Source organism: Spermophilus citellus (genome assembly GCF_964194105.1).
Source record: "Spermophilus citellus genome assembly, chromosome: 16".
Lineage (NCBI taxonomy): Eukaryota > Metazoa > Chordata > Mammalia > Rodentia > Sciuridae > Spermophilus > Spermophilus citellus.
In genome coordinates this window covers 51,816,377-51,836,979 of record NC_138196.1, presented here as the reverse complement: position 1 = coordinate 51,836,979, position 20,603 = coordinate 51,816,377, and the positions used below count along the sequence as shown (strand labels likewise).

The 20,603-nt window shown below is 39.8% G+C and overlaps 1 long non-coding RNA gene across 1 annotated transcript; it reads left to right on the top strand.

The window, feature by feature from the left end:
- Nucleotides 1-15,540: 15,540 nt before the first annotated feature.
- Nucleotides 15,541-16,704, top strand: LOC308635211. Its single transcript, XR_014019161.1, has 2 exons — nucleotides 15,541-15,674; nucleotides 15,994-16,704. It is a non-coding gene; the product is annotated as an uncharacterized lncRNA (long non-coding RNA).
- The last annotated feature ends 3,899 nt before the right edge of the window (nucleotides 16,705-20,603 follow it).

Genomic DNA, 20,603 nt, shown 5'->3' with positions numbered 1-20,603 from the left:
CATTATATTTGGAATATTAAAATTCCATATTAATAGTTATTGTACCTATGTGTACAAAAGAGCAACTACACACAAACTGCTACAACAGTTCAGAAAAGGGAGAGCTTGTTCTTGCTAAGACATTCAGAAAGAGGAAGGTAGCAGAGATTTTTTTGTGTGTGTGTGGTACTGAGAATTGAACCAATTTACACTCTAATTTGGGGCCACATTCCCCAGTTCTTTTGGTTTTGAGACAAGGTCTTTGCAGGGAGGCAATAAACTTGTGATCCTCCTGAACTCAGCCTCCCAAGTCACTGGGATTGCAGGCATGCATCACTGTGCCCAACAAACAGAGAAATTATTTTTATTTTATTTTATTTTTATTTATTATTTTTAGTTATATATGACAACAGAATGTATTTTGACATATTATACACACATGAGTACAATTTCCCCTTCTTGTGGTTGTATATGATGTAGAATTACACTAGTGGTGTATTCATATATGAACATAGGAAAGTTATATCCAATTTATTCTACTGTCTTTCCCATTTCCATCCCCTCTCTGTGCCTCAGTTTCCTTATCTGTAAAATGAGGTTAATGACAGTGCCTACCTGATTAGATTGTTGGGAAGATTACATTAGGAAATGTGTATCCTAGTACTTAGCTTATAGTAAATTCTTAATAAATACTAGTTTATGTTATGTTTTTGAATGCCCTCCCCACCCCCTCAAAAAAAAACTCAGGTTGAAATTTAATTAGCAGAGTCCTCATTAATTATCTAATGCTGTTACTGAAAGAATGGGTTCGCCACCCCCTACCTTCATTCTCTGGCTTGCTCTTGACCTCCTCCCCTTTTACCAAGTTATGATACAGCAAGAAAGCCCAAACAGAATGCTGATATCTTTATATGAACTTCTTGGTCTCCATAATTGTGAGTCAATAAATTTCTGCTCATTATACATTTCTAGACTTAGGTCTTCTGTTATAGCAGTACAAAATGGACTAAGTCATCTTACTAGATAAACTAGCTTATTAGTAAATGCACCATATAGTCAATTATACAGATAATCAAATGTGAGCAAAATAAAATAAAACTTGAGTTGTTCCTTTTGGTAAAACTTTATATTAAAATGAAAATACTGTAATAGGCAGCCTCTGAATGGCCCCAATGACCCCACATCTCTTGGTATTAATACCATGTGGTCAGTGTGATGGTGGCTGTGAGAACTGATGGGATATCAAAGCAAAAGTGGACCTAGGGGAACAAAGGGAGACCTCAATCAGGCTGTCCCGGACTCACCCAGGAGATTTTCTTTTTGATATTCCCTCTGGGAATTCTGGGTCTCAATCATCAAGAAAGATGGCTTGCTGGGTGCAGTGGGCATGCCTGTAATTCCAGTGACTGGGGAGGCTGAGGCAGAAGGATTGAAAGTTCAAAGCCAGCCTTAGCCACTTAGTGAGGCCCTACAATTTAGTGAGACCCTGTCTCAAAATAAAAAATAAAAAGGACTGGTGATATGGCTCAATGGTAAAGCATCCCCAGGTTCCATCCCCAGTACCAAAAAAGAAAGAAAAGAAAAGAAAAGGGTGGGTTTTTATTATATGTATGTCTGTAATGTCAAGGAATAAACAAGGATAGCTTTCCCCATCTATTCAGCTTTTACTTGAAAAGGTTGCATTTTTTGACAATCCATTGTGATCTCTCTTAAGATCAACTATTCTGTTCTCCTCATATCTGCATTAGTAGAACTGAGACATGGGATTTAATCTGTAAGTTTTATTAAACTATAAGTGATAGCAAATGTGAGACATATGGGCCACTAATTTCCCCTCCCACACCAAGCAAGCATTCTGTAGAGCCTAGATACAGCCTCAGCAATTTTCTCAATTTCTACCAAATACTTAACAATGTTGTAGAGCATGAGATATATTTAATTATGCATATGTACACAGATGTGCACACTATACACCTATATCATAGATTTGCTTATTCTTTTCATGTTAAAAATGAACAATTCTTTAAAAGTACTCTTCAGGTCATGTGTACTGATTTTGGTCTTGAAAAATAAAAATATTGCCATTGTATGCACACCACATATGCCCTTAAACATACATAGTTATGAAGAAATACATCAACCATCCATACTTTGCCTTGAGAGGATAACCAATAAAACTCTGACTTGTTAGTTGGTTCTTTCTGCCCTTCCTGATATCCAACATATATGGTTCAATTTTAGCTTCAGGTAAAGAACAGAAATGAAGCAAACTAGGACATAGCATAAACACCATGGTTCAACACCATGGTTTAACAACACAGGCTCTGGAGTTTGACAACGAGTGAGCTTCACCTATGTCCTAACTCCACAATCTGTAAGTTCTTGTTCTACTTATAGCTCTCTAAGTCTCTGCTGCTTCTTCTAGAAGATGGAGGAGATAACATCTACCTCAGCAGTTGTCAAGGTGTAAGTGATATATTTTATAAATAGCCTAGTACACTGTGTGGCGATTAGGAAAAATGGCCTTCTTGAAGGCTGTGTTGAAACTAGACCAGAGTTAACCAAAACTCAAAGCAGGGCCAGAGCTCACAGCTGAGGCAAGATGACACGGAAGGACTGGGACTTCGTTCTAGTCAACAGACATTTACTGTGTGGCCAATGGTGCCAGCCAGGCCTATGGGAGGCACTGGGTCAGAAATGAGAAGGAAGCAAGGGGTGAGGGAAGAAGGCAGACTCCCTGTCCCCAGACTCTTCCTGCTATTGCCTTACATGGATGGTTCCCGGCCCTGCACACTCAAAGCTTGGCAAATTTAAGGTATAATGTGTGCTTTTCATATCTAATAATATCAATATTTAAGAAATTAAGGTGAAAATTACCATTGCCAAAGTTCTCCAAACTCCACATCTTTCATATGAAAACCTAGTTTGTTAAGAATTTCTTTCAGTTCTGGCCTAAGTATTTTTTTTTTTTTTTTTTTTTTTTTGTCTTCTGAATTTATCCATGGTGCAAGATCCAGAAAACTGTTTTCAATAAAAGGAATTAAGGATTGGCTAAAATGTAAAATATACTCTTCTACAGATATCTACATCTAGATTTCCACTGGCTTTTTCTTTAACTAATAAAATATACATATTTGTGCCCTTAGAATTATATTATTTGTGTTATCAATGTGAAGGCAGAGAGGAAATAACCAATAAATCACATCTGCATGCATGTCCATGATAAGAGCCATTGATAAGAGACATTTATCCCTATGAATTCCAATACAAGCTCTTGGACATTCTGAGTCAGTTTGCAAATCCTTCTTTAAAAGGCATGTATTAACTTATTTATTAAGTTCAAAGCATAGGTAATGTATCTACTTATTTTATTTTATTTTATTGGCTTTCTTTTTGAAATCTGTCTGAATCTGTGAAATGGTCATCAGTGCATTCCACCTCTGCTAAAGGGGTCAAACCAAGCTGGGCATGGTGGCACACGCCTGTAATCCCAGTGGTTTGGGAGACTGAGGCTGGAGATTCATGAGTTCAAAGCCAGCCTCAGCAACTTAGCAGGACCCTAAGCAACTCAGAGAGACCTTGACTATAAATAAAATACAAAAAAGGGCTGAGGATGTGGCTCGGTGGTTAAGTGTCTCTAGGTTCAAACCCTAGTAACAAAAAATGGGGCAGTCAACAAGTACATGAAAGAATGCTCACCATCTCTAGCAGTCAAGGGAATGCAAATCAAAACCACCCTAAGATACCACCTCACCCCAGTAAGATTGGCAGCCATGACGAAGTCGAAGTCAAACAACAAAGAGTGCTGGCGAGGATGTGGGGAAAAGGGTACTCTTGTACACTGCTGGTGGGACTGCAAACGGGTGTGGCCAATTTGGAAAGCAGTATGGAGATTCCTGGGAAAGCTGGGAATGGAACCACCATTTGACCCAGCTATTGCCCTTCTCGGACTATTTCCTGAAAACCTTAAAAGAGCACACTACAGGGATACTGCCACATCGATGTTCATAGCAGCACAATTCACAATTGCTAGACTGTGGAATCAACCCAGATGCCCTTCAATAGATGAATGGATAAAAAAAAATGTGGCATTTATACACCATGGAGTATTACGCAGCACTAAAAAATGACAAAATCACGGAATTTGCAGGGAAATGGATGGCACTAGAGCAGATTATGCTTAGTGAAGCTAGCCTAAAAAACAAATACCAAATGTCTTCTTTGATATAATGAGAGCAACTAAGAACAGAACAGGGAGGAAGACCAGGAAGAAAAGATTAACATTAAACAGAGACATGAGGCGGGAGGGAAAGGGAGAAAAAAAGGGAAATCACATGGAAATGGAGGGAGACCCTCATTGTTATACAAAATTACATATAAGAGGTTATGAGGGGAATGGGATAACAAACATGGAGGGAAATGAATTACAGTAGATGGGGTAGAGAGAGAAGATGGGAGGGGAGGGGAGGGGGATAGTAGAGGATAGGAAAGGTAGCAGAATACAACAGTCACTAATATGACAGTATGTAAAAATGTGATGTGTAACCGATGTGATTCTGCAATCTGTATTTGGGGTAAAAATGGGAGTTCATAACCCACTTGATTCTAATGTATGAAATATGATTTGTCAAGAGCTTTGTAATGTTGTGAACATCCAATAAAAAAAAATGGGGCAGGTCGGGGGTGGTGGTGGGAGATGCTCAAATCAGATAGGAATTCCTGAAGGAAGAGGTCCCCAAACAGTTGCATAGGATACTTCAAGGTTATAATGATCTTGTCTTGGAACTTCAGCTTGTGAGAAATTAAGAATATATGAAGACATGAATTGGGTGTCAACTTAACTTTATATACAAACAGAGATATGAAAAATTGTGGTATAGATAGGAAGGGCAGCAGAATAGAATAGACATTATGATTGATGTATGTACATTCCATGTATGTATTATATGTCAAAATACATTCTGCTGTCATGTATGACTAAAAAAAAATAAAAATGAATAATAAATAAAAAATTGTGGTATATATGTGTAATAAGAATAGTAATGAAAAAAAAACCACAAAGTACATGTATAAAGACATGAATTGGTGTGAACATACTTTATATACAAAGATATGAAAAATTGTGCTCTATATGTGTAATAAGAATTGTAATGCATTCTGCTGTCATGTATTTAAAAAATTAAAATCAATTAAATAAATAAAAGAATATAGGGAAGGAAAATGGAGAGACAATTTTAATTTACAAATAGAGCACAGTTATAATCCGACTAAAAACAACCAGATCCCTTCCCAAACTTTTACGCTTTTTTTTGCTCAGATGATGCTTTAGGCTTTGAAAAATGAGGTTTGAAATTTTCTAATTTTATTCAAGTTATTACAGAAGAAAATTAATGATCTAAGTTTAAAAATAAAAATGAAAACAGGTATGAAACCTGGATATCAGAATTGGATTTTGTGGTCAGTGTAGCTCAGTGAGGGAGTATTTGCTTCGCATGAGTGAGGCCCAGGGCTCAACCTCCAGCACTGGTTAATAAAGAAAAATAGCAGGAAAGCATTCCTAATCCCTCTGATGCTTGCTACCATCTGAAACATTCTGTATAGTCCTCCCAACAACATAGCCACCTTCTCTCTCTAGGTGCATGAACTAGATGATGTATACCAGTCCTAAAACTGTGCCAGGTGACATACCTGAAAAGGAACTGTTGATGCTGCCTGGAACTGAAATGTCTTCTCAGAAATTCAGGTAACACTACGAGGAGGACCATGTTTCTATAAGAGATAGAATCTACAGAACCAAAGATAAGATATGAGCTGGACACGGTGGTGCGCTCCTGTAATCCCTGCGGCTCAGGAGGCTGAGGCAGGAGGATCGCAAGTTCAAAGCCAGCCTCAGCTAAGCAACACAAAATAGGGCTGGGGATGTGGCTCAGTGGTTAAGTGCCCCTGAGTTCAATTCCTGTTACCCCTTCCCCCCAAAAAATATGAGATGTAACAAAAAGAAAAGAAGAAAGGTTGGCAATGCCAACTACTGATGACATTGAGATTTATTTCCATCATATAAACTACCAAAGGGAGTTAGAAAAAAATTACCTTTGTTACCAAGGTCACTGTTCAGACGCTTGGCTCTGGGGGCCCCGACAGGCTGAATTTGATAACCTGCTGGCATGATATAAAAAGAAAAATGAATTTTTTTACAGTTTGGCCAAACTCAGAAAACAGATAATCTGCCCTCCTGGATCTCATAGAATCTTTAGAATTAAACAGGGGACTAGCAAAAGACAGTATTGTGGGGAGCAGAGATAAGCATATGTACAAGGTTATGTGGGATTGCAAATCTGATTTTTTGGTTTCTGTTAGCATCTTCTGGCTCCAGGGGCCAGGAATTTGGGGGGCAGTTTCTGTTCAACCTCCTTTCTCAGCATGAGATGATTGCTTGTAGGAAGCTAAGAGATATAACAACCGAATTAGCAGGACAATTTTAAAGCAGTAGCTGTTACACAGGGAGGATGACTGCTACATCTTCATCCCTTCCTTTATTTATTTTTAATCTTTCCTCCTTCTCTGGCATTCTGTTTACTTAATAAATTCAATAAACATTTATTGAGACGAACTGAATGCTTGCCAAGCCATGGTGATCCCAGGTTAATTAAGACATGGTCTCCATTAACAAGGAGTGTGGCCTAGCTGGGGACAGCTAAGTGCAACATGGCTAGTGCTATTCGAGTAGAGAGTAGGAAGTGCTAGAAGGACCCTGATGAGACAAAGCAGAATGAAGGTTGTAGGCGGAGGTGGGCTCATCAGGGGAAGTTTCCAGAAGGCGATGCTTAGAGTGTATTTTGAAAAGTGAACACAAAGTAACTGGGCAAAGAATGAGGAGCAGGGAGGGAACTAGAGGTAGGGAGTTGGATAGAAGCCATATGAGGCAGAGGAAGCAACTACAGATGAAGAGGAGAAATGGCAGGCTGTGTTCAGGGCATTGAAAGTGAATCCAGAGGGCTAGGGTAGGAGGTATACTGGGCCTTGATGAGAGATGATTCCAGAGAAGGAGCAGGGTCAAGTTGAACTAGACCTTGAAGCTGTGTGCAGTAGTGAATGCCTATATCCCAGCAGCTCAGAAGGCTGAGGCAGAAGGATCCCAGGTTCAAAGCCAGCTTCAGCAAAAGCAAGGGATAAGCAACTCAGTGAGACCCTGTCTCTAAATAAAATACAAAATAGGACTGGGGATGTAGCCCAGTGCTTGAGTGTCCCTGAGTTCAAACCCTGGTACCTCCCCCCCAAAAAAGAAATGGACCTTGAATAGCAGCAGTGAACAGCAAACAGACAAGGAACTGCTTTTACGCTCAAAGCTTAGGGAGGGAGCACCCCAGAAGAAATGAAAGCAGAGAACAATGGAAATCAGATTAACATTATTAGAAGATTGTTCTGGCTGCAGTGAAGTTGAGGCAGGAAAGGAGGATGGGTCGCTAGGCATGCGGGACCCAGCAAAAGCAGCCGTGATTTAAAGTCCACTTGGACTAAAAAATCCAGATTTAAAGGTTACAAACAGCACTATTAAATCAATTATTTGATCCTATCCACAAGTATACTAATAAAGTACATTCACAAGGCAGAATGCCTCAAAAATGAAGGAAAAATGAAAATGCCACCCTCACTGTCTCACCCCAGTAATGGTCAATATTTTAGTAAGTGATCTCCCTCCTGGTAAAGATCAACAGGTCCAGTTACCAACACAAAAGAGAGCCATAAAAGCCCTCTCAGATCATGTCTCTGCACCACCCATTTTACATTTATAAATATGCCTAGCTAAGAGGCAGCTAGTGCCCTACTCTCCAGCACCAACTCTACCTGGTCTCTAGGGTGTGTACTTCTTTCTTTCTCTCAGTGAAAGCAGTCTCTCTCTCTCTCCCTCTCTCTCTCTCTCTCTCTCTCTCTCTCTCTCTCTCTCTCTCTCTCTCTCTCTCCCCCTCTTTGGCCTTTCTTTAAAGTCCTTTCTGCAGCAACCCAACTCACAGCCTGAGTTGAGTTCTACCTCCTTTTTGGGGGACCTCCTCAGAAATCCCATCTGGGTGACAAAGCCTACCTAAGGACCAGGCCAGAGGCAGAGAGAAGAGCTGAGGATTATTAATATGATGGGTAAGAGCTGACCAGTATAGCATTAACTGGAATGAAGGGAACATACACAAGAGGGGTTAAGTTAAAATAAATTTTTATAGGAATTTCTTTATTTCGAATAGCCACAGATGGGGAACTGTGGCCTGGGCTCTTTTGGGGGTCTGAAAAACACAATCTGCAGTCAATTCTCCTTGAGAATGACTTTGGCCTTGGGAGTTTTTGTTTTTATTAATTAATTTTTAAAAATGATCATTTGATAGCAAATCTTCATCTCATTTCTAAGCCCCCAACTCCTGAACTCCCACCCAGAGAAGTTGGCTCTCTTTCCTGGCATAAGAGCCAGGACTTAGTCTGACATTTTAGTTCAGAGGGTGTCAGTTAGAAATTACAGAGCCAGGTCCTGGACCTCTGTGCTGTGTGATTTCAGAGGCTGTTCCTCCGAGCCAGGTACAGTCACCATGGGTCCTAGTTGCCCTTCTGGTTGATTACTAATGTTCTTTACTACTTCCATTTTCCACTAAAGCTCCCTGTTTCTGAATCAAGACTGGATATTTCCAGTGTGAATTTGAATATAAGGAATCTTGAAAATTTCTCCAGCACAATAGACACAATCCTAATATGAGAAAGTGGGATTTAAATTGTGGTAAGAATTTTGTTGGATAATATGGAAATCAAACTCCTAGTTTAATCACCTACTTGTTAATGTTTCCTTCACCTTCAAGATCATTGTTTGCAAAAAGCTGCCTCATGGAAAAATAAGCCCCAGATCTTCTCTTATCATGGAATAATATTCTGTAGCTACAGAAAATGTTGGATTAGCCATTTAGTTTAATTTTAAAGAACTTGGCATCAGTTCTGGTATAGTAAGTATTCAACCTAAATATTAGTTCCTTTCTCCTTTCTCAATCCCTCCTTTTAAAAAGGAGAATAATATTATTTTTCACAGAAACAAAATAAGAAATTAGAGATCATTGTTTTGTTTGTTTCAATGAGGCCCCCCCAACCCTTTTTGAAAAATGCTTGGTGGTTGAATACCAATTGCTAATTTTGTTCTATTCAACCACAAAACAGTGTTTTCTAATGGGTTTCATGTGTGAATCAGTTAACCATGGATATTCTGTACCACTCAAACTCCATAATCTGGAAGGCTTACAGCTCTTGCTGCTGGCCACCCCCAAGGGCTCCAAGGGCAAGAGTTTCTGCTAACAAAGGTACTTTGCTTGACCAAGATTTAGTCAGGCTTTCAGACCTTCTCCCGGGCCCATCTGAGCTGCCTTATAAAATGCAGTTCTAGCATGACTACCCCCACCCCCCCATCCCACCCCCCCACATGCACCTACCACACACACAGGCACACCTTGCTATCTGATCACCTTCCACATCTAATTGGGTCTGTCAATCTCCACCAACCCCCTAATGATGTGATATCTGATCTTGGATTCCTGTCTTCAGCAAGAATCCTGTTGGGGCAGTTTAGCCAGAATTCCTTCTTCCCTATGATGTCTCCGTTAAGGAAATCTCTATCTATCTCTGCATGGTGCTCCTTGGCTATAAATTCCCACTTGCCTGTGCTGCATTTAGAATTCAACTCAATCTCTCTCCCCTATGCAAAATCCCATCACAGGGGTCCCTGTGCCTGTTGTGGTGTCCCTGAATAAAGTCTGCCTCACTTAACATTTTAACAAGTGTCATTTAATTTTTTTCTGTAATACTGCCTGAGTTACTATCTATATTCTAATAGTACCCATCCACCAACACTGTCCAGCATCGTATAACTAACCCCTTTAAAGACAAGAAGAGTGTAATAGATATCTGTGTGGGTCATAGTCTGGTTATCTATTTGGAGCTGTGTACAAGGGTTAAGGGAGGAGAGAGTCTCATTTAAAATTGAAACAATTTCTGATGCCACATACCTGGAGGACAGGGACCCTGAAGAGTAAGATTCCAGCTCTCTTGGTCCTGTGTCTATGATATATATAAGGGAATTCCTGGCTGTTAACTTGTGAGTGGCTCCCAACCTGTAGAGACAGACTGGGAGCCAGGAAGGAAAGACGTAGCTCAGCAAACTGCACATGAAAACAGTCTGATCTTGGGCACTGTGCTAACAGGTGGAGGTGAGAAGAGGGTAAGATAGCGTCCCTGCATTTGAAGAGCTTACAATGAGAGGTGGAATTCAGGAAGCAGGAGTTTCTTTGGGCTTCTTGTATTCATGTTGTTTCCTCCTATTCTTCTGATAAAGTATTTAAAAATCATCTAGTCAGTTCCCACTGGTGAAAATTCCAGTTTACTGTTTACATTGCTGTAGTGTTAGCTATTAGGTTATTTCCAATGTCTCTATTATGATTAACTTTTTAAAAGAGGATTTTATGCAATAACTCTTTTCCTGTGCATTTTGAACTATTAACATAACCTTACATTAGTGGAACTGTAAGGGACCGGCGAAATGTCGGAGGAAGAGACCACAAGAGACCAGCTTCATGCAACATGCATAAGGGGATTTTTATTGACGAGGATCCTAATTCAGCGCGCTGAGGCTCAAGGCTCACTCAGGAAGGGAGAGCGGCCCAGAGCCCAGAGCAGAGGTCAAGCAGAGCTTAAGTACACTTTTTGGGGAGGGCGGGGGGCTTCACATACATCAGAACAAATCATCATGAGGCACGGGAAAATTGAACAACAACTCTGAGACATGATTAGTACATTGGTGGGAACAGATTGGGCGGGGGTGATTGGTCACTCCTAAGTGGGGTACACATTTAAACTGATTGGTTTAGGTCCTAAATAACTACGTGACAAACTACACAGAGTCCCAAGTTATTAGACAACCAGGGAGTCAGTGGGAATATTTACTGGGCAGTTCCAGTATTGTCCTGTTTATAATTCTGTTTCTTTGTCAGAAAAATAAGGATAATAACTTTGCTTTATTATTTGCATAATGGAAACACTTGGCTGACTATGGAGGCTTTACCCGCAGGCTAACTGCACACACACTGCGCACGTTATAGGTAGGACCATGGAAGAGAAAAGGAGTGAAGGAATCAACCTTCATCTAGAGCCTGTGTTTTACATATATTAATTAAACACAAATAAGATCCTCAGAGGCACTTCACAGTTATTCAGACTTCATAGATAAGCAAACAGAAATTCAGCCAAGAACAATAACTTGCTCAAGGTCCTAAATGGCCTTGAAGCAGGATCACAATTCAAATACTAAACTGTATCTGAAGAAACAGAAAGGATTTTTAGGCCCATGGTGGCACATGCTTGTAATCCCAGCAGTCAGGGAGGCTGAGGCAGAAGAATAGCAATTTCAAAGCCAGCTTCAGCAACTTAGCAAGCCCTTGTCTAAATAAATAAATAATTTAAAAGGCATGGGGATATGACTCAGAGGTTTAGCTCCCCTGGGTTCAAACCCTGGTAAAAAAAAAAGGGGGTGGGGGTTATACTCTATTGACTTCATTATTAACACCATTGTGGGACTGAATAATTAAATGGTTTTATTAACTTTTACTTTGTTGCTTAGAGAGAAAAACACAACAAGGAAAATTCATCTGAGAAATGCATTTTATTAGTTCTGGTCAAAGAATCACTTGAAAGAAAACTGCATTGGTAACTGATAAGTCATTAGCAAAGAGGGGAGACTGCCGCAGTCTGGCTGGGCACAATTCAGGAGCCACTCCTAACTTTATTTTTAGAACTACAAATGCCAAACAAAACAGCTCCTCAGGAAAAAACCCTCAGAGCCCAACTGCCACCACCGGCTTCCCACAAGCCTGTCACCCCCACACAAACCTCACCACCTCCCACAATCCTCCTGCTCTTGAGGCTGATTGGCTGGGTCGTGTGGGCGGAGCCAAAGAAGTCCCCCAATGAGCAGCTCCGTGGAGGAGCCAATCAGCTAGATGTTGCTGGGGCCGCTGTGAGCCAATCATCAGCTGGCAGTCTGAAGGGCAGGGAAACAGCCCAATGAACATCACCGCAGAGGAGCCAATCAACTAGATGTTGCTGGGGCTGCTGTGAGCCAATCATCAGCCGGCAGCTGGAAGTTTGCTGGCAGCTGGAAGTTTGCTGGGGCCCCTTTGGCTGTGGCTCTCAACAGGAGACTATGGTGTGTGGGGGGCCAAGGGTAGAGAGAAAGGGAGAATTTTCATAATTCTGAAGTTGTCTTTGGTTTCAGATTATAAAATATATTAACAAACTCCATCTGAAAGATAGCTCCATTAATATGATCAATACTGAACATCATCTGTGCAGACACCCTGTGTCTATAACCAGGTGTGGCTGCCAGGAGCATTCAGCTAACAGTCATGCACATTTCTTGGAAAGGAGAGAGGCCAAGAAGGAAAAGGCTTCTTACCTTACACAGGGCTTGCTCCTTCCACAAAGGTCATTTTAAGACCAGAGTGATATCCCTATTCCACCCTTAAAATGGAACAAAGATGAAGCAAAAACTGGTCAAAGACTATAAACCAAAATAACTAACATTTCTGTTACATTAAACTAGAAGAAATTGCATTGTTGTAGGCCAAAGTCAGTCAAATATATTATCATATGAAGTTTCATGTACAGGTTCAGTCTATACATATGAAATTGCTACACAAATCAAAAGTTGTTTTCTGGGAGCTAATTCCAAAAGTGACACATGATAATTAGTGTTCTGATGAGGTATCACTTCTGAATTATATTATCACTTTTAAAATGGAACTATGAGCTGGATGCTCCCCTGTTGTCCCAGCAGCTTGGGAGGCTAAGGAAAGAGAATCATTTGAGGCAAGTTTGAGGCCAGCCTGAGCAATATAGCCAAATCCTATCTAAAAAATAAAATAAGATAAAATGGAACTATGAAATATTTTGGGAGCTCTTAAACTACACAACAGAAAAAATAACTTAATTATACCAGAACCTCTTAATTTTTGAGTCATACACTTCAATTTCTGTACTTGAAAAATCATATGCATAACATGTACAATAATATTTGTGTGTATGTTAAATGGATAATACTTCAAAGAAAAATATATATTACTCCATATAGGAGAGGGGTAATAAAGAATCAGAAGCCCTTTATTTATGGCATTAAAGGAAAAAGGTGAAGCCCTGTGGCTTACTAGCTGTGTGGCTTTGGTCAAAACAATTCACTTTATCTGCACTTCAGTTTGTATCTGTATAAAACAAATAGCTCGCCCCAAGGAATAATCTGAATAACCTGGAAGGAAAATAAAGTGAAGTAGAGAGCTTTACAATTAAAGTGCTATGAAATATTGACTATATTTTAATAAGCAGTGATGCTATGGATCACTGAGAATGATATCTTTGGTTTGGAAGGAACTGAAATAGATTGTTTTTAGCTCCTTCTTGCAGGTAAGAAGAAAGCCATCTGCAATGACTGGATTTTGCTTGATCATAACACATCAAGGGCAATGTGTGCTGAACTGTTAACCAGGTAATGTGGTCAGTATAGACAGACCCCTCTCATGGGCTTAAACCATTCAAATGATCTTTATACATGGATGAGATCTGGGAATTACTAAATGCCCAGTTCCTTATTCCAGTCATGCAGAGACATAGGTAAAATCAACTGTTTCCATTGATATTGATGACATCACTTCAGTAAGTTAGCAAACATTCTTAGGTGATCTACTGGGGACAGTACTGTGACTAGGATGTGGTTACTGTCCTCCAGAGTCTCGCACCTGGGTCTGGAAGCCAAGTAGGTGACTTACCTCAATTGTGGTAGATGGCAGAGCAAAAGTTAAAAACGCCTTAGAAAAATATCAGAGGAAAAGATTAATTCTAGCTTTGAAGGTGGGGCAGGAGCATTGAGGGTTTAGGACTTTATTTTGTAGGAAGTAGGGAGACATCCTGTAGGCCTTCAAGCAGGGAAGTATACTTCAAAGTAACACCAAGCAAGAAGAAGGTCAATTCCTCATCATTAGAATAAAATAGGACCACCTTGAGGGTAGGTGTGGGTATTAAGGAGCCTCTCCTTTTCCAGGAATACCAAAGGTTTGGAATGTGCGTGTCCAGGAAACACATTAACCTAAGCTGTAAATTCCTTCGAGGTAGCATTAGAATCGAAAGTCTTTTTTTTTTTTTCTTCCTTGGTGCCAAGTCCAATAATACCTGGTGATTTTTTTTAAGAAAATAAAGATTTGATAAATTTAACCCACTCACACTGAGGTATGTATGGTGGGGCTTTTAAAGATAGTACTTTTGTGGAGACTGAGACCAGACCACTACTGGAGGTGACCCAAGGTTCTGCCCAGGTATGGAGAAAATACAACAGGGCTTTTTTTTTTTTTTTTTTGGCATTTATACACAATGAAGTTTTATTCAGCCACAAAGAATGAAATTATGTCATTTGCAGGAAAATGGGTGCAACTTTAGAGCAGCATGTTAAGTGAAATAAGCCAGACTCAGAAGTCAAGGATCCTGTATTCTCTCATATGTGAAAAATAGAGGGAACAAAGAAAAATGAGCAGGGAGATCTCATGGAAATAGAAGGGAAACCAGTGGAGTAGAGGAAGGGAATCGTAGGAGGGAAGAGAGAATGGAAAGCAGGGATATAAAAAAATGAAATGGGGGACTGGGGTTGTAGCTCAGCGGTAGAGCAATCGCCTTGCATGTGCGCAACCCTGGGTTCGATCCTCAGCACCACATAAAAATAAATAAGTGAAATAAAGGTATTGTGTCCAACTACAACTAAAAAATAAATATCTAAAAATGAAATGGATCAAATTATATAGTATGAATTAATGTATATATGCATGTCACAATAAATTATACTATTATGCATAAATATAATGCACCAATAAATATGGGTAAAAAGAATCCAGATAAGGTGACATTGCCTTTAATCTCAGTAGCTCAAGAGGCTGAGGCCAGAGGATCAAGGCCTGCCTCAGCAATTTAGTGAGGCCCTAAGCAACATAGCAAGACTTGTCTCAAAATAAAAAATAAAAAGTACTTGATATGAGGCTCAGTGGTTAAGCATCCCTTGGTTCAAACCCTGGTACCAAATAAATACATAAAAATTTTTAAAAGAATTAACTGAAAAACAAGGCAAACTAAAACCTAATGACCAACAACTTTCTTACATACCAACAAAAACTAGAAGTTTCTTTTCCATAAGGGCCTCTTAAGAGCCTGTGCTAGTTACTTACTTCCAAAGAGGGACAGGGAGTTTCGCCTTTCACAGTTTTGCAGAAAGAGGGGGTAATAGAAAGGACTTAGACCGGTGCTCAGCACGAAGTAGAAGTAGTAGTTCAATTTAGTCTTGGTGAGATCCGGTGCACAGCAGGATGACAGGCTCACAAACCTTATAGGAAGTTCCAGAGGCCCCTTTTACTAAGCGCAGAAGCTGTGCCCCACTGTCCCGACAGCGCTCCTGGCCCCAGCCCAACGCTGAGCACTCATTTGCCTGCCTGTGCGCTCCGTTGGGCGCCGCCTAGGGCGCAACGGTGGCCCTGCTGGGGTTTCTTCCAGAATCGCGGCGGCGGCGAGTCTGGGTCGAGGGTTCAGCCACCCGAGGAAGCACTGCGCACCCAGAGCCGCTCCCGAAGCTGGACTGCGGGTGCTGGAGATCGCGGGTGAGGCATGGCACGGACTGAACCGAGTTGGGATGCGCTCACTCCAGGATTCCGCTTTCCTGGCTAATAGCGTCTCACCCAAGGGCTGAGGACCCCAGGCAGGTCCCGATGTCCTACCCACCGGGGGCTGGGCTGGGGTTTCAGGTTGAGAAGGGCGCACTAAGATTTAGAGTGACATGCCCCAGTGCTATAAACAGAACCAGTTTCCTTCCAGCCTCCCCTTCGTCCCCACCTCACCCTTGGTTTAGACCCCTCGTCGCCTGACCGACAGAGCGCAACTTCGGTTGCTATCCCCGGAATTCCCTTTTCTTTTCTCTAGGACGAGGGGCTGGGTGCTCTGGATTTGAGCTCGGCCCAGGTGGAGGTTGCCATTGGCAACGGAACACGCGCCCAGCACTTCTCCCCGCAGCACTTCGCCCGGAAACCCTAGAAAGAGCCTTACAAAGGTGAAGAGGAGAGATGAGTTGAGGAGATCGATTTCCACCTTTCTCCGTGGAGTCCGCCACCAGACAAGGCCCGAGTTTCCCACGCAAGTCGCCAAGGAGCAAGTGGAGTGGGGGAGCCAACGTTGGCCTCCTGGCGCCGGCTTCTCGGCGCGCTTGGGCTGCAGTACTTGGTGGCCTGGGTAGGAGAGTGACACTGTTATGCCCCTCACCTCCAACGCAGATATCAGGATTTTCTGAATTCCAGAAATGGGCCTGGCAGAGGAAGAAAAAGGCAAGAAAAGAGTTAATCTGAAGATAGCCCAGTTTTTCTCCTCGTTCCCATCTGGGTACATAACAAAGGCTGGTCAAGTGATGCAAAGGTTGCTTTCCATTGCTACCCTACCCACCTCCACTTCCTCAAAATACAGACTGAGTATTTATTTACTAAGTCATCAGTCAGCGTGTCCCTGTGGTGTTTTTGTATGCTACAAAGTTAAATGTGCAGTTTTGAATTTTAAGCAATCATTTTGAGGCTTATAGAAATGAGAATTTTTATGATTCAACTTAAGTTGTATTTGCTTGTGAATAATAAATGTTGAACACCGTTTGATATCTTTATTATCTACGAGTTATAAACTCTTTTGTAAAGTCTAAATTTCTATGTAAAAGACTTTGCCCATTTTTACATTAGGTTATATGTGATTTTCTTCTCTGATCTGCGGCTTGCCTTTTTGCTCCGATCCCTGACCTCCTCGAAAGCCATAAGGTGAAGTCTTATCCTCCAGTATCTCAGGATGACTCTTTTTGAAATTAAGATATTAAAGGGGTTAAATTAAAATAGAGTATTTAGGATGGGTCCTAATTCAATATAATTGGTATTTTTGTAAGAAGAGATTAGGACAGAAACACAGAGGGATGACCATGTGAGGACACAGGAAGGAGGCGGCCATCCACAAACCAAGGAGAGAGGCCTTAGAAAATACTAACTGCCAATGTCTTGATCCTGGTCTTGAAGCCTCCAGAATTATGAGAAAATCAATTAGTTGTTTAAGCCATCCAGTATGTGGCATTTTATTATGTCCTAGTAAACTGAAAAATGATGTAACTGATTATGAAAGTTCAATGAAGTTTAATTTATCAATGTTTCATTGTTAATTTTATTATTTCCTTACATTTTTGTGTAAGATACACTCCTGATTTAAAAAAAAAAAAGTACTAAGACTAAAATGGGTAGTTTTCTAAAAATATGGTGAAACACTATGTGGCTAAAAAAACAGTATCATGCTTGAAGAAATGTAAAATTACAATGAAAACTGAAAAAAAAACACAGCTTATCTGTTATCTCCACTATTAAAATTTTTCTGGTGACGATAGACAATGCAATTTAACAAGAGGAATTTAACAAGAGGCATGATAATTGGAAAGAAGTAAAATGATTTATTGTGACCCAGAAAACTGAAGGCAATTTTAAAAACTGTTAGAAACAAAAACATGAGACTTCTTTTAAAATAATTCTAAACAAATATGAATAATCTTTCTATGTGCAAAAATTCGTTGAGGATTATAATAGAAAATTGAATCCTCCCAAATATCTATGAAAAAAGTAACAAATACAGTCAATATTCTTGGAAAGAAACATTGAAAAGCATAAAGTGTTCTTAAAAGTCCTGTAATTAAATACAATTTCCATTAAAACTATTTTTACTTTAGACAAAATAATGCCAATATATATGTAGGTATAGACATAGATACTAGATAGTGCAAAAATACAGAAATACCCAGCCAAATCTGAAAGAGAGTCATATGGAGTGGTTATTTTAAAAACTAATAAAATATCAGGAAACGAGTGTAATTAAAACTATGTGATACTAGTACATGATTATTGCATTATCATTCCTTGTTATCAATGAATAGTATTTCATTTTATTGACATATCACAATTTTTTTCATCTGTTAGTAGACATTAGGTCTTTTCCAGTTTGTTCTATTGTAAACAATGTTGCAATTCATATGTATGTACTAATCTTTGTGGGAACATGTTTTCAATTCTCTTAATTCCTAGAAATAGAAGGCTAGATCATATGGTAGTTATGCTTAACTTAAAAAAAAAAAAAAAACCTGCCAGTTTTCTAACATGTTTCCTACCACAATGTATGAGAGATCCAGTTGGTGTACATTCTTCTTATCCCTTGTTATGGACAGGTTTTGATTTATTATTGTAGTGCTGGTTTGGATAGTCAGTTTTTAATATTTCAACCATTCTAATAGATGTGCAGTTCATCTCATTGTGATTTTAATTTGCATTTCTCTAATGACAAATGAAGATGACCTTTTTATATGTTAATTGTCATCTGTATGCCTATTTTAGCAATATGTTCAAATCTTTTGTTAAAAAAGGGACCTCCCTTTTTTAGCTGGAAAGTTTTCTTATAGAATTACACACACACACACACACACACACACACAAATTCATGTTCTGGATACAAGTCCTTTCTCAGATGTATAATTTGACAATATTTTCTCTCATCTGTGGTTCAACTTTTTATTTCCTTGACAGTGTCTTTTAAACAAGTAGTTTTAAATTTTGATAAAGGCCTATTATCAAGCTATTATGAAGGATGTTTTTTGTTTGTTTTGGTCCTGGGGATTGAACCCAGGGGTGCTTTACCACTGAGCTACATCCTCAAATCCTTTTTATTTTTCAGGGTCTCCCTAAGTTGCTAAGTCTGGCCTCTAACTTGTAATCCTCCTGCCTTACCCTCCTGAGTCTCTGGGATTACTGTGTGTGCTACTGTGCCTGCTTATGGAGGATGCTTTTGATGTTATATATCTCTGAAGTCTTTGCCTAACACAAAGTCACAAAGATTTTCTTCCATGTTTTCTTCCCAACATTTTATAATTTGGCTTTACATTTAGATCTATGCTTCATTTGTGTTAATTTTTGTATATGATATGGAGTAAGGAGCTCAGTTCTGTATTATTTGTTGATTTAAATATAGATATTCAATAGTTTAGTTCAGTCAATTGTTTAGTTGGGTGGGGTGGCACAGACCCATAATCTCAGCTCTAGGAAGGGAATACAGAGCTAAACTATTAAATCTCTGGGATTTGTCTATTTCTCCTTGCTATTATATAAGTTTTTTATTTCATTCATCTTGAAGCTTTTTTTAAATACCTTTATTTTATTTATTTATTTTTTTATGTGGTGCTGAGGATCGAACCCAGTGCCTCACAAATTCTAGGTGAGCAATCTACCACTGAGCCACAATCCCAGCCCCTCATCTTGAAGCTTTGTATTTTATGCACAGCTATTTATGATTGTGATGCCTTCTATAAAATCTCTTTCTGAATCTTTGCCACCTGCATTAACCTCCAGGGTATATAAAGAACTCAAAGAACTTAACACCAAAAAAAAAAAAGCTCAATTAATAAATGGGCAAAGGAACTAAACAGGCACTTAACATAAGAAGAAATACAATTGATCAACAAATATATGAAAAAAAATGTTCAACATCTCTAGTAGTTAGAGAAATGCAAATTAAAAATACACTGAGATTTTATCTCCATTCAGTCAGAAAGGCAAGAATACAATTAACAATAAATACTGGTGAGGATGTGGGGGAAAGGTACACTCATACATTGCTGGTGAGATTGCAAATTGATGCAACCACCCTGGAAAGCAGTATGGAGATTCCTCAGAAAACTTGGAATGGAATCACCATTTGACCCAGCTATCCCACTCCTAGGTATATACCCAAAGGAATTAAATCAGCATACTACAATGATGCAGCCACATCAATGTTTATAGCAGCTCAATTCACAATAGCTAAACTATGGAACCAACCTAGGTGCCCTTTAACAAATGAATTGATAAAGAAAATATGGTATTTATACACAATGGAATATTACTCAGCCATATAGAAAAATAAAATTATGGCATTTGCCAATAAGTGGATGAAACTGGAGACTATCATGCTATGTGAAATAAACCAATCGTAAAAAACCAAAGGCTGAGTGACTTCTCTGATAGGCAGATGGTAACTCACAAAAAGGGGGTGGGTAGGGAAGAAGCAGTTTGTCCAACTGAGTCTTTCTGGGTGGGAGGTTTGATATGAAGGGAAAGGGCAGAGAGGACTTACTCGAGTGTAGATATGGCTGTCCCAGCTGAGATATCCCAGTTAAAAGGATTTCCAAGACGCTGGATTAGCTATAGTGGTCCTGCATGGCCTCCACCCACCAGTGCCACCAGAAGAACCAAGATGGCCCCTTAAGGAGGGTGGGCACAGAGAGAGTAGCTCAGAACTGTGTTTGGTCTTGTCAAAGTCATGGATGGGGCATTTGGTTTATGAGGGATTGGGGTAGAGAGTACTTTGGATTAGACAAAGGGGAATGAAGGGGAGAGAGGGAATTTGGGGATAGGAAAGATAGAATGAATTGGACATTGCTGTCCTATGTGTGATTATGATTACATATATAATGTAGAATTACATCATGTACAACCAGA